The sequence below is a fragment of the Porites lutea genome, chromosome 6, assembly GCF_958299795.1.
Source record: "Porites lutea chromosome 6, jaPorLute2.1, whole genome shotgun sequence".
Taxonomy (NCBI): Eukaryota; Metazoa; Cnidaria; class Anthozoa; order Scleractinia; family Poritidae; genus Porites; species Porites lutea.
In genome coordinates, this window is record NC_133206.1 from 21,283,317 (window position 1) to 21,295,985 (window position 12,669).

A 12,669-nucleotide genomic window follows, 5' to 3' on the forward strand; every position below is an offset into this window, starting at 1 on the left:
AACGCTGGTCACGTGTCTCCCAGAATCTGGGAGATTACAAACAAACGATTTGGGGAAGGGGCAGGTAAGTGTGAGATTTGTCTCTACAGAGCGCAGACAGGTCAGTGCAGCCATCAAACTGTGTACCTGACCTGATCTTGAACACGGAAAATAATGCAAAAAGTCCTTTGACAGCGAAAGCGTAACTTCCTGCCGATTATCTGGATGTTTATCATTATCGGATTATCGGATGTTTATCAGCGATGCTTTCATTTGGCACATGCAACAGAAATCGCGGAGGATTCACCGTTTGTGCAGTCAAAATCCTGGTAGTAGTATTCATACCGAAACGCACTAGATTTCAATTGCCGTTTATATGTTGTGGAGGCCACTTTGATTCCTTCTCTGGTAATTCACTTGTTTATCTGATAGTTTTGTTTAGGCAGAAATTTCCTTTAGTTTCAGTTATAGTTGTAGTAGGGTTAGCAAATCTATCTTGCTTTTGCGATCACTACGTCGCGAATAAACCAGACAAAAAAATGTGAGACAAGGGACTCCTCCCTCAGAAATAATTTTGTTCTGGAGCCACGTGACCAGCGTTTTCCAGGGTCTCTCTCTCTCTCTCTCGCTCCGTAGGGCGGGTAGGAGAGAACCCTGGGAACGAGGTTGATCCGTCATTAGTTCAGTTTGGTAAAATAATTGAGGCGCAAAAATAATACTTTTTCATAAAATATTGCTTTTTAAAAATTGAACACTAAGATGTTAGTGTCCCTATAATAGGCGCGTCAGTCAAACTTCAGGCAATTGTTGGCTAAAACCGTTTATTTAAAGCAATTTAATATTAAGAATAAATTATACGAAAAGTTTGTTTAGCAGTAAAGTTGATCAAGACTGAGTTGATATAACGATCTTTTTAATAATAACAGATTAGTCATAAGCCGAAACTCATTTTTTTGAAAATCAAACAATTTCGCTTATAGAAAGCAGTGGCAGATCCAGCCCTACATATGGGGGGGGGGGGGGGGGGGGCAAAAATAAGGGGGGCTTGGGGCCTGCCGAGCCCCTCTCCTGGGTCCGCCACTGGAGAGTTGAACTACCATTAAGCGGAAAGGAATTGTAATTATAAATGAAAACTCTAAGACACCTCAATCAAGTGGTAAATAAGTAAATACTGCGCACTTAGCTAATATAATTAGTTTCTGATAATAAAAGGTAAAACAGTTAAGGAGAGCCCCATTAGGCTTTGGTAGATTGTGCTCGAAAAAAAAGCACATTATGCTTTTAGAAGCGCTCATATTTTTTTAGAAATTATGCCAAAATTATGCTACTTTCTGAAAATTATGCTCTCTGCCACCGAAATTATGCTACTTAGATTTTACACTGATTTTAAGGAAAATAAAGATCATCAGTAGCTTACTCTATCAATTTTGACTTTAACGAACATTCATATAGTCCTCCTTCCAGTCTTATCGTCTTTAGCATCGCAAATACGCATGTGCGCACAAGATCTCTCTTTTTTGTTACTTTTAACTCCTCTTTGCCTGCGGCATGTTTTTTGGAAGCCAAGTGGTTATTGAGAATGCTCTTTTTAGAGCTCAATATATCCTTACACCCATTGCAAAACAGTTTTCCACCTCGAAGACACAAATTTTCCCCTGGGAATTCTTCGATTCGATCAAGAGGACTCATGTTCTTTGGATCTGAGTTACCTCTTTCCTTGTACTTTCCGTTGTTACTTTTGGGAACACGTTCTCCAGAGATTAAAGCTCTCGGTACGGCACTGGAAGTGGTGGAAGTGGATGTACTCGAGGACGACGCTATCTCTGATTTGAGGCCTGAGGGGCCGAGCCGCCGAGCCATAAGCGTGGTGGCCTGAGTCTCAGTCTTACGCACAGGGAGACCTCTGCCGCCTGCCGGACCGTATTTGACTATGGGCCTTAGCACAGACCTCAATATTTTCCAAAAACAATACAGAAATAAAATACACACTGAATTATTCTAGAGCTATGATGCGTTTTTTTAATTTCAACGCATAAAAGCTCGGATTATGCTAGCAGTGATAAACTGAAATAAAAGCTTAAAATAATGCTCGTTTTGCTTAATTATGCTTAAAATTATGCTAGCACAATCTACCAAAGCCTAAGCCCCATACCGGTATATTAATATAGAACTCACTTGCGCGTAGTTGCAGACAAAATGACACTGAAGAATTTTACTGAAGGTGAAAACTAGAAAACAATCGTAGTAATATCCTGCTCCGCGGAATTTACTGCAGAGGTACACGGCGAAATGATCTTTCTCTCAATTGTAAATATCTTTCTGTCGATTACAGCAGTTCTGGGAAACACTCTGATTCTAGTTGCTTTACACAAAGAAACTTCACTTCACCCGCCGTTCAAACTCCTGTACCATAACCTAGCCGTAACTGATTTCTGTGTTGGTACCATTTTGGAACCTCAACGTGTTGTCTATTGGATCTCTGTGGTGACGGGAAAATGGGATATTTGTTATCTGGCTCATTTGATGGTTACTTTGGCAGCTTATTCCCTTTATGGAGTGTCTTTATTAACATTGACTGCAGTAAGTGTGGACAGACTTCTCGTCTTGCTACTGGGGCTCAGATACAGACAAGTTGTAACTGTGAAAAAGACATACATAGCTACACTTGCCTTCTGGATTGTTTCTGTTGTTGGCGTACCAGCTTCTACAACTATACGAGAGTATGTTCACTACATAGGTACAGCGCTGCGCTTAGCCATCACAACCGTCGCTTACTAAAAAATTTTCTTCCGTCTACGTCATAAGCAAATTCATCGGATCCCCCCCTTACAAGTAGAAAGCCAAGCAATTCAAATAAACATAGTTCGATACAAAAAGGCAGTGTACGGTGCACTAAGGGTGCAGGCAGCATTGGTCGTTTGTTATCTACCACTTATCATAGCGACAGCTTTAATACATCAAAGAGGGATGCATTTATCCTCTTACCTTGCTTGGCAATTTACAAGTACTTTAGTATATATAAACTTATCACTGAACCCGTTTATTTATTGCTGGAAGATCAGAGAAGTGAAATTAGCTGTAAAAGAAACATTAAGGCCACTCGTCCAACGATGGAGCAGTTAGTTTACCATGGTCTACTGTGCTTTTTAGCTATAAATTCATTCCAAACCAAAACTTGCTTTACGGAAAAATCCTCCCCGAAAAGAAATGAACGGTTTTAGTTGAATCATTTTTTATACAAACGAACATTGCGATACACAAAGCCCATATACTCCAGTAAAATGCATGGGGAAAGCCGCGAGCAGAATTTATTTCACTGAAGAATTTCAGTCTTGCGTTCAGGCTAGCGGTATATCACGTGACTCAGTTACTGGCTTAATTTACACTAATTAAATGTGTTACAGAAAACACCCACGTGTAAGAACCTAGTGGTTTAAAAATCTGCTGGCAGAAATTGTCCACTTTAATTTACCCAAACATAAAAGAACCTGTTTAGCCAAGCAAGATCAAACAGGTTCTTATATGTGGGTTAAAGTTCAATCATTGCTTTCGAGGTACGAGAACGCAACCTCTAATTTCTGTTGGGTGTCCTGTGCAATTGATAAGGGAGCTCTTTCGAGATTGCATTTGTGTCGACACACATTTGCCTCGCTTTGAGGCGCTTGCTTACGTTTTGCCTCTCTTGGACGCGCTAACTCACGTGGTGATTCGTGTGTCCTCGGCGTTCATCTTTCAAACGTTTGCTGAGGTCTGCTATTCTGTCTTCTTAAAGCGTCCATCTTTTAAAAGCCGGTGCTGAATCTTTGTAAAGCTTACATATTTAAGAGTTTGCTGAAGGTCTACTATCGATCTGTGTTTAATGATATCTTCCAAAGCGTTCATCTTTCAAAAGTTTGCTGAAAGTTTACACCCTGAGTGAAATTTTACTTTGGATTGAGCCTTCATATTTTCCTTTGGAAAATGCGTGCGACTCCTGGTGCATGCATCAAATCGGGTTGTTTAGCTCGGCCACCGTTATTCCACAAAGTAAATCTACCGAGATGTGAAGCCCGGCGGCGCCTTTTCATCAGTGGACTCAATTCTATGATGTATATTATTTACATTTTATTACCTTGTTTATGCATTATATTTCCTCGTTTTTGCTCTATGTTTAATAAAACAGCATTGCTCTTAGCCAATCCTCAGATTTAAGAATTTTTTTTATGTCTATTATTATGATGAAAAACAGGTTACAGTCAAATGATTCCCGAAGCTCTGAAACTGTTTCAGTTTCAGTTTAGTTTCAATGTATGTTTTTCCAGAAAAAAATACAGACATTCAATATATTACAAAAATGTTATTCAAAGATTAAAGAGACGTAAATTGCAAGTAAAAGAATTCAAAAAAAATTTTCTGGCGATGAAGCTCAAATGGGAACCTTGAAGTCGTATAAACATAACAACTTTCTTTAATTTTCCAGACATGTTTCGACGGTACATCCGTCATCTTCAGTGTTACATATTTTGAAATCGCCGTTGAATTTAAAGCGCGCGTGATCTTACAAAGTTCCTTACATTGCGTTGTCAATATTGCGTACTAAAACAAAGTTAAATGAGTGGCGCATAGTTCTTTACAGGGAGAGAGTCAGGTTAATGTGTTTCACCTGCTGAAGATGACGGATGTACCGTCGAAACATGTCTGGAAAATTAAAGAAAGTTCTTATGTTTATACGACTATCTATATTGTTGCTGCTATCTAGACCTTTTGGAACCTTGAAGCTTATTATATGAGCTCCCTCCCTAGGATAAAAATCAAGCAAAACAAAACGGACAAAACAGTCAAAAAGCAGCAAAAAACAAGTATTGTTTACAAATGGTTAATCAACTGAGAAAAAATGCTTTTAATCTGCATTAAAAAGAGAAATAGTAGCAGCAAAAACAAACGTAAAGCATTTTTTTCTCTTTAATTCTCATCTCGTAAGTATGGTACAAACTGTCATATGTTTGGCTCACAAACTTAACACCTCCGTTAGCAAAATTTTCTTGTTCTTGCTCTCACTATGTTTACTAAAACTGCTGATTGCTCGCAGCTAATCGTCGAATTCAATTTTTTTTCATGATTTTTAAGTGATAAAAACAGGTTACATTGAAATTTCCTAAGCTCGAACGAACGTTTTATTTTCTTTAATTCCACACTTCGTAAATGGCTCAGACTTTCGAGCCTATTATTTGAACATTTTTACATCATTACTGAGACCTCACAGCTGCGTGCGATGACATTATGAGCGCGTCAGTTTAACTTCTAGCAATTGACAAAAACCGTTTTTCACCCAGTTTGAATATATGCTTAACAGAAATATCGATCGAGACTTGGTTAATAGACTTTTTATTACTAACAGTTTAACTCGTTTTCTAAGAGCCAGGCAATTGTGCTATTTGCTCGCTAATGGGCGCACGGCAAGACAAAGGCGACACCAAGATTGTCGAATTCCATCGTTTAATAAACTGAAAATACAGAGCAAATATTTAATTGTTTGCTGACAAGGTGCATGTAGCAGTCATATAAAGAGGACAGATATATTAAAAAAGAGTTCAGTTGACTGTAGCCGCATCGCAGAAAAGTCATGGAAATGAATAATTTTACTGGAGTTGAAAACCCGCAAACAATGGCAGAACTTTATTACTGCTCTGTGGAATTTACTGGAGAGGTACATGGCGAGCTCGTTTTTCTCTCTGTCATTAACACTTTTTTGTCAATTACAGCATTTTTGGGGAATACTCTGATCCTAGTTGCCCTTCGCAAGGACACATCAATTCATCCGCCATCCAAACTCCTGTATCGTAACCTAGCGATAACCGATCTTTGTGTTGGTATCATTGTCCAGCCTCTAGAGGTTGCATATTTGATATCTGTGGTGAACAGAAGATGGGATATTTGCTATTACGCATATTTGACAGTATATTTCCCAAGTAATACTTTGTGTGCAATGTCGTTGATAACACTGACTACAATAAGCGTGGACAGACTTCTCGCTTTGCTACTGGGTCTCAGATACAGACAAGTTGTAACTTTGAAAAGAACATGTTTAATTGCTATTAGTGGTTGGATTGTGTCCATTTTCGGTGTATCTATCTCCTTTCTGAATCGTCTTATATATTTATTGTCTTTATATATAGGTACAGCTTTTTGTTTAGTTACTACTATCTGTGCCTACACAAAAATTTTCATGTCCCTGCGTCATAACCAAATTCATGGTGAGAACCATGTTGTTCAAGGACAGTCGAGCCAAGTAAATACACTGAATAAAGCTCGATACAGAAAGGCAGTGTACAGTGCACTGTGGGTGCAGGTGACATTGGTTATTTGTTATCTGCCGTACGTTATAGCTGAAGCTTTAACACCTCAAAGGGGGATGTCTGTATCTACTTACCTTGCCAGGGAATTTACAGTTACTTTAGTGTATTTAAACTCATCGTTAAACCCGTTTCTGTACTGCTGGAAGATCACAGAAGTGAGACAAGCTGTAAAAGAAACATTACAACAACTACACTTCTGTGCCTGAACTAAGACTTAGACTAAGAACATTTACTAACGAACTTGATAAGAAAATATATATAAGAAAACCAGACGAATGTCCTAATCCGAATTGTACCTTTAAGATTGTTTTCTGTTTCACTGCAGATTGAAAGACACAAACAAAATCATTTGTTTATGTCAAAAAGTTTAAAAATCATAAAATAAAATGAAAATATCACTAAAACTAGTCAGCTGGCTAATTAGTTCTCTGGCAATGAAGACTACGAAGCAGGCACATTTTCTTAAAGAGAACAGCTTACTTGCTCGCAACATCACATCGACAAAACTCTTTTGACTAATGTTTTTTAAAGCCAGAAGACAATCAGAGAGCTTTACTGTTCTGCGGAATTTACTGGAGAGGTACATGGCGAACTTATCTTGAAAATACACTGCATAAATGACAGCTGTTGATAACCATAAAAGCCACTATGTTCATAGTATAATCAAGTTTAACAAACGTCGTAAGTTCAGTTTGGTAAAACTAATCGGGGCGCAAAAATATGACTTCGAACAATGTGTATTGTGGGATAATTTGATGGCCAATAAATACACATAAACATTGTTTTGTTGCCTAACACGGGTCGTTTTAATTAAAGCTTGCGAGCATACGAAGGCTTTTGTTCTTAGATATAATGAAAAGTGACTCCTTGTACTTCTGGTTTGCAGGTGACGTCACAGCGGCCATCTTGGTCATCAAGAACAAAAGCATTTCTCTTCTCTGGGAACTAAACTCCATTTTCATGTAAATCCTTCGAGAAAACAATTCTATTGTATTGACCCCCAACATGGCTGCCTTGTCACGTGGTTGCAAACTAAGAAAACCCGCTTGGTAACGTGATATCAATGGAGGAGAAGGGGCTGTCATCAGTTCGCCTCGGAGGATTGCTCAGATGACTAACTATTACCTACTGTTGTTATTTGCCATCGTATCAATTGTTTTATCCAAAATAAAGTCTGTTGCGAGGTCGAATTATTGCAGGAATTAGTAGCAAAAGGGAAGTACTTTCTCAGCTAAGAGCTAAAGAAGACTTATATACAAGGCTTAAAGGATGGAACATCACCATGGCCCTAGGGCGCGAAACCCCCTCTTTGACAGAAATAGGCCTTGGGTTCATATAACAGTTGAGTACGCCACCAGCACTGCCAACTTTTGTCCCCGCTCACTTTCAAATTCGTTCCTACGGGCCCTCATGACAACTGAAGACAGCATATCTCGGGAAAAAAATAGCGCAAGAAAACTGCTTCGATCTGAAAGTTTGGCTGAGCTTGGTAATTTGTATTGTGCGTACTTCACACAGAAAAACAGGAACATGTTGATTTGGCCAATTGATTGTTTGGTGAATCATAATAATTTCACTTTATTTCTAATTAAACTTTAATTTGAATAATTGTTATAGGTAAGTGCATCAATCTTAGCCATCGGTAGCTGCCCGGCAACTGAGAAAGTATTACCTCGAAATATGGATTGCTTACTAACCTAGGTAATTCAGTTTACTTTAACAAAGAGAAGAAGAACAACAGTCAACAAGCTGTAAACTAATCGAACAACAGATAGAGGTGCTATGTACAAGTTGCTGTATATGGGGAAAGTATATATATATATATCTAGCCGGATTTATGAAAACCGTACCATCGGACACCAGCAGCCCACACACCTTAAACTGACTCAACTAAAGTAAATATGGCCAAGACACTCTGCTCTTACCCATGGTTCTCTTAAGTTGACTCTCTTCTTGGTTCCTGATTAGCAAAAGAAACATTCCAGTCTATCAAAAAGACACTCTGGACTTGTCCATACACTCTAGCTGCTTAAAGGCCCTGAATGACGGAGGACGCTTGAGACTTAAGCAAGTTCTAAGCAGAGAAATTCAAGGTTAAATCACCCCCCCTGACTTCCTCCACCCCCCCAGCCTAGCACGTGCTTGAGGGGAATGCTTTCATTGGCCAATGGGCCTCAAACGTTACAAGAATTTGACATGACAAACTAAAGGCAGACATGACCAGTGCACTGACTCTCCCAGACCAGGACTAACGGAAGGTACAACGCTTTTGCAGCACCCTACCCCCCTAGGGATTGACATGGAGGCCCCTTTCCAACCCATGGCGAGTTAGCTCAGGGACTGACCTTGTCAATGAGACCAACCAGGACAGCAAGCCCCCTATGTTTTTTCTCACCGCAGTGACCAGAAAGCTGGCTATCGCCAGCTTTCTGTGCGAATATTCTGGTCCATTTTGAGGTATGTTTTCAAAAATTCGGCTAGATATAAAATATTAATAATCACAGGAGTTCAGGCTTAAAGAGTAATCATTGATCGTTTATTGCGACAGTGCTGTTTCTTATGGTCCGAAATTGTAGGACCACACTCATCAGGCAACTTCAACGATTCTATAATATATAATATATATAAATATATAGTTTTACCTGGATTTTTGAACTTGGTTTAGCAAAAAAATCAACTCACTCTACTACTTGGCAATTTAAAACAATGAAAAATCATCAAAAGGCCGATTAAAAGCCTTTATCTGACGCCAGGCAGTGTAATCTGTGCCTTCAAGAAAAAATTTTTATCATTTGTAAAAAATACTTATGTACTCTGAACAAAAGAAACGAATTAGCAAGTTCATGCCCCTACAGAAATAGATTCACTCTCAGAAATTTTAGAATAACGCAACGCAACGCAGCGAAACCGCACGGATCCCGGAAAACCCATTGGGGAACCTCTATACCTCTGTGTCGACTTTGTGTCTACTTACAAAGTTTTTAAGTAATGATCCGGGTAAGTTGGATAGCAGTTTCTTTTGTTATGCGGCAACGGTGCTTTCCCCACATAGGAATGTTCTCATTTTTACACAGAGAATGCATAAACCTACATGAAGGCCGTTTACGCAATAAAATGCTTTTACACTCCACTTTGAAAGGGTGTTTTTTCGTGTTAAAAGATTTTGACCAATCACAAGAGTTGAAAACAATAGTCAAGAAAAGTTTACAATTTTACACGTTCCCCACATAGGATTTCTTCATTATTCAAACTGAGACCAGATTTTGTTATATGGAAGATGGTTGGAAAGTAAGGATGAATATATGTACCGGTTTATGAAGTTTTGTTAACTTTTGCTGTTTAAGCCAATCAGAAGTAAGTACAGACAATAGAAAATTTAACACCTTTTTTGCATTCCAACATGTTCGTTGCCGTTGTTGCTATCGTTCTTATCTGGACCGTTTCTTAATCACTCTGCGTCTGCCTCGTCACCAGCCTCTCGCAATCGCATATTCAATTCCCAAATTTCGTGTCCATTGAAAACTTTTAAAGTTGTCTAACGTAGGCGCAAAAATGAGTAAATAAATTATTGAAGCGATTTCATAGATCTATTTGGATAATTTTTTTGCTCTGTGATTTCTCATTGTCTCAACATCAAATTCCTATGCAGCACGTGAGAATCTACTGCGCTTAGTTACCCTGCGAATTTTTTCCGAAATATGTTAATGTCGTAGAAAGGGAGGAAATGTAAGGTGAACTGGAAAACATGGGTTTTATGCGCGAGCTGAATTGAACGTCTTCTATTTGTCAATTTTAACATTGCTAATTTCATTGAATTTGAGATAGTATGAGGCTCTTATTGCCTCTTTTCAATATTGTTTCCTTTCAGTCCTACAACATTACCATATTTAGGAAAGTCTTTGGAGGGCAACCCAGCCTAGTAAATTCTTAATCAACAGGGAAATATTTACTATAAAGTTTGATTGAACACGCCTTTTACAATAGTTGGTCACGTGATCAACTTTTTGTAAACACAGAAATAGTTTATTTGTACGGTGAAATGTTGTTAGTAGGAACCAAAAGAGCATATTGAGATTAGATTTCAGCCGTATATCTCAAAAGAAGCGATTGCAACGGTCGTCGGAAATTAGAAGAAAAGAAAAACACCTCTTGGGAAAAACTCTTGCCACCAAGGTTTTCCAAACAAATCCTTGTAAATTTTGAAATTTTTGAACTGTTGTTAAATCTTTCCCTTACGCATTTAAGGGCTCAAATTGCCTGTTATGAATAAAAAGGAGAATTGAGCCTCTTGATGCTTCAGGAAATATTTCATGACAGTTCAAAAATTTCGAAATTTACAAGGATTTGTATGGAACTAATGCAAAAGGGCTATTGATTGAATTGATCCCGTGTTTGTACGCTAACACCTTCGACCATGCCAGAGGAAGTTAATCGATAAAAATCGATATCGGAAATCAATCGATATCAATCGATTTAATTCAACGGTTAATATCAATTGATATCCGGAATTGATGGAAATCGAAGTCACGGAAAAATTAATTTATCGATTATTATCGATTAATAAAATCAATACCAATCGATCGGAATTGATAGTAATTGATAACAAGCGTAAAAAATCATCATTGATTTCTATCGGAAAATCATTGATATTAATCGAAGTCACAACCCTTTTCTTTATCGATTTCTATTGATCGATATCGGAAATCGATATTTATCGATGATTGATATCGATTACTATAGATTAATATCGATTATCGGTTTATCGATTAACTACGTCTGGACCATGTACACAGTTAACAGCTTTATGAACGTACATCTTCATCTATTTACATTTTTAGGAACGGAAAAGCCATATAACTAGCGGATGAAACAATGTCTATTTGGTCGAATTGCCGAGTTATCAGCTGAATTATAAGACCGGAATTAATTCACACACAGCCACAATGCAATGAACTCCAAGATGATAGTGCACGCGCGTTAAAACTTGCCACATACGGTAACTGTAAACAATAATAATTCTCATTTAGGACAAAACCGTCTTTGCGTACCCTTCAAAACTGAACGTAAGGAACTGACCTGATTGTCACTTCAGTGAAGACAAGTACTGTATTCCTCACAAGACGTTTTTGTGGACTACAGCAGAGGCTTCTCGCCATATGTTGTGTCAGTTACATGGCCCAAACAGCCATTTTTGAAATAACGCTGACCAGTGATTATTTTTTTTTTGGAGTTCCCTGGGCCTCTGTATCAAGACGAGGTTATTTTCCTCTCACTTGGCCTCATTTTGAAAGTGAGCGTTTTTGGAACTCGGAGGTGGGCTATGTATTTTAAGTTTTCGACAAGCGCCATTTTACACAGGTAATCCAGGCTCACTGTTTGTGTCACGTACGGTTTTCGTAACATGAGTAAATATAGAAAACATATGGGGCGACGTTTAGGTCTGGAAATTTGCTTGAAAATACGAATAAAAATCGATGAAACTTACCATGTGGCGAGTTGTTGTTGTCCTTAATATATACACAAAGTTTTGGGAAAAATAGTCTCCTTCATCTTTCTTGCCCAGTATAGTAACACACTGTCATCACACACACCCATAAACCGGTAAATCTTCTATTAAGCCCCCTTCTCTTAGCCCCCCTTTTAATTGCCCCCCCCCCCCCCCCCCCCCCGCACCTTATTCATTGGTCCTAACAAAATTTATGAAATAATGATACATAGTACTAACTGATCGTATTGACTAATCACTACTTTAACATTTCATGTCGACTGATCCGGTATGGTTTATTCACCAGATTCTCGAACTGGAAGTTGCTATTTATCTAAGGCTGCATGACCTCCAACTACAGATGCTTGAGGTTTTCCACTTTGCGTTCTAGTTATTCATGGAGAATTGATACAAGACCATACCACTGACGACACCGTCTTCTAGTTACTTGAAAAGGCAATATCTAAAGCCCCAAATTAAACAAGCCCACCTCTTAATTATAATTAAGCCTCTCCCCCCTTATCAAAACATGTCTGATATAAATAAGCTCTCCCCCTCCCCCTTTTCCCTCCCCCTCCCCCTTTGGAGGCTTAACTGAGGGATTCCTCAGTCAGCTGGCAGTATGCAAGAAATATATACAGCTATTTCGACATAGGTTGTCGGAAAAAGTGCACGCGACAATCGCGAAAGGCACTGTGGGTGGTTTTGAGTTCTCTGTTCTAAAAAGAAATTTGAAAGAATTGGCACGAAAGGCCATGGAAGTGTGTTTTCGAATGCTAAAGGAAAGCAACAAAAGTAGGTTCGACAGCTACAGTCGTCAGGAACAGTGTATTGATCATATCCCATATTACCTTTCGGGATTGTCGCGTT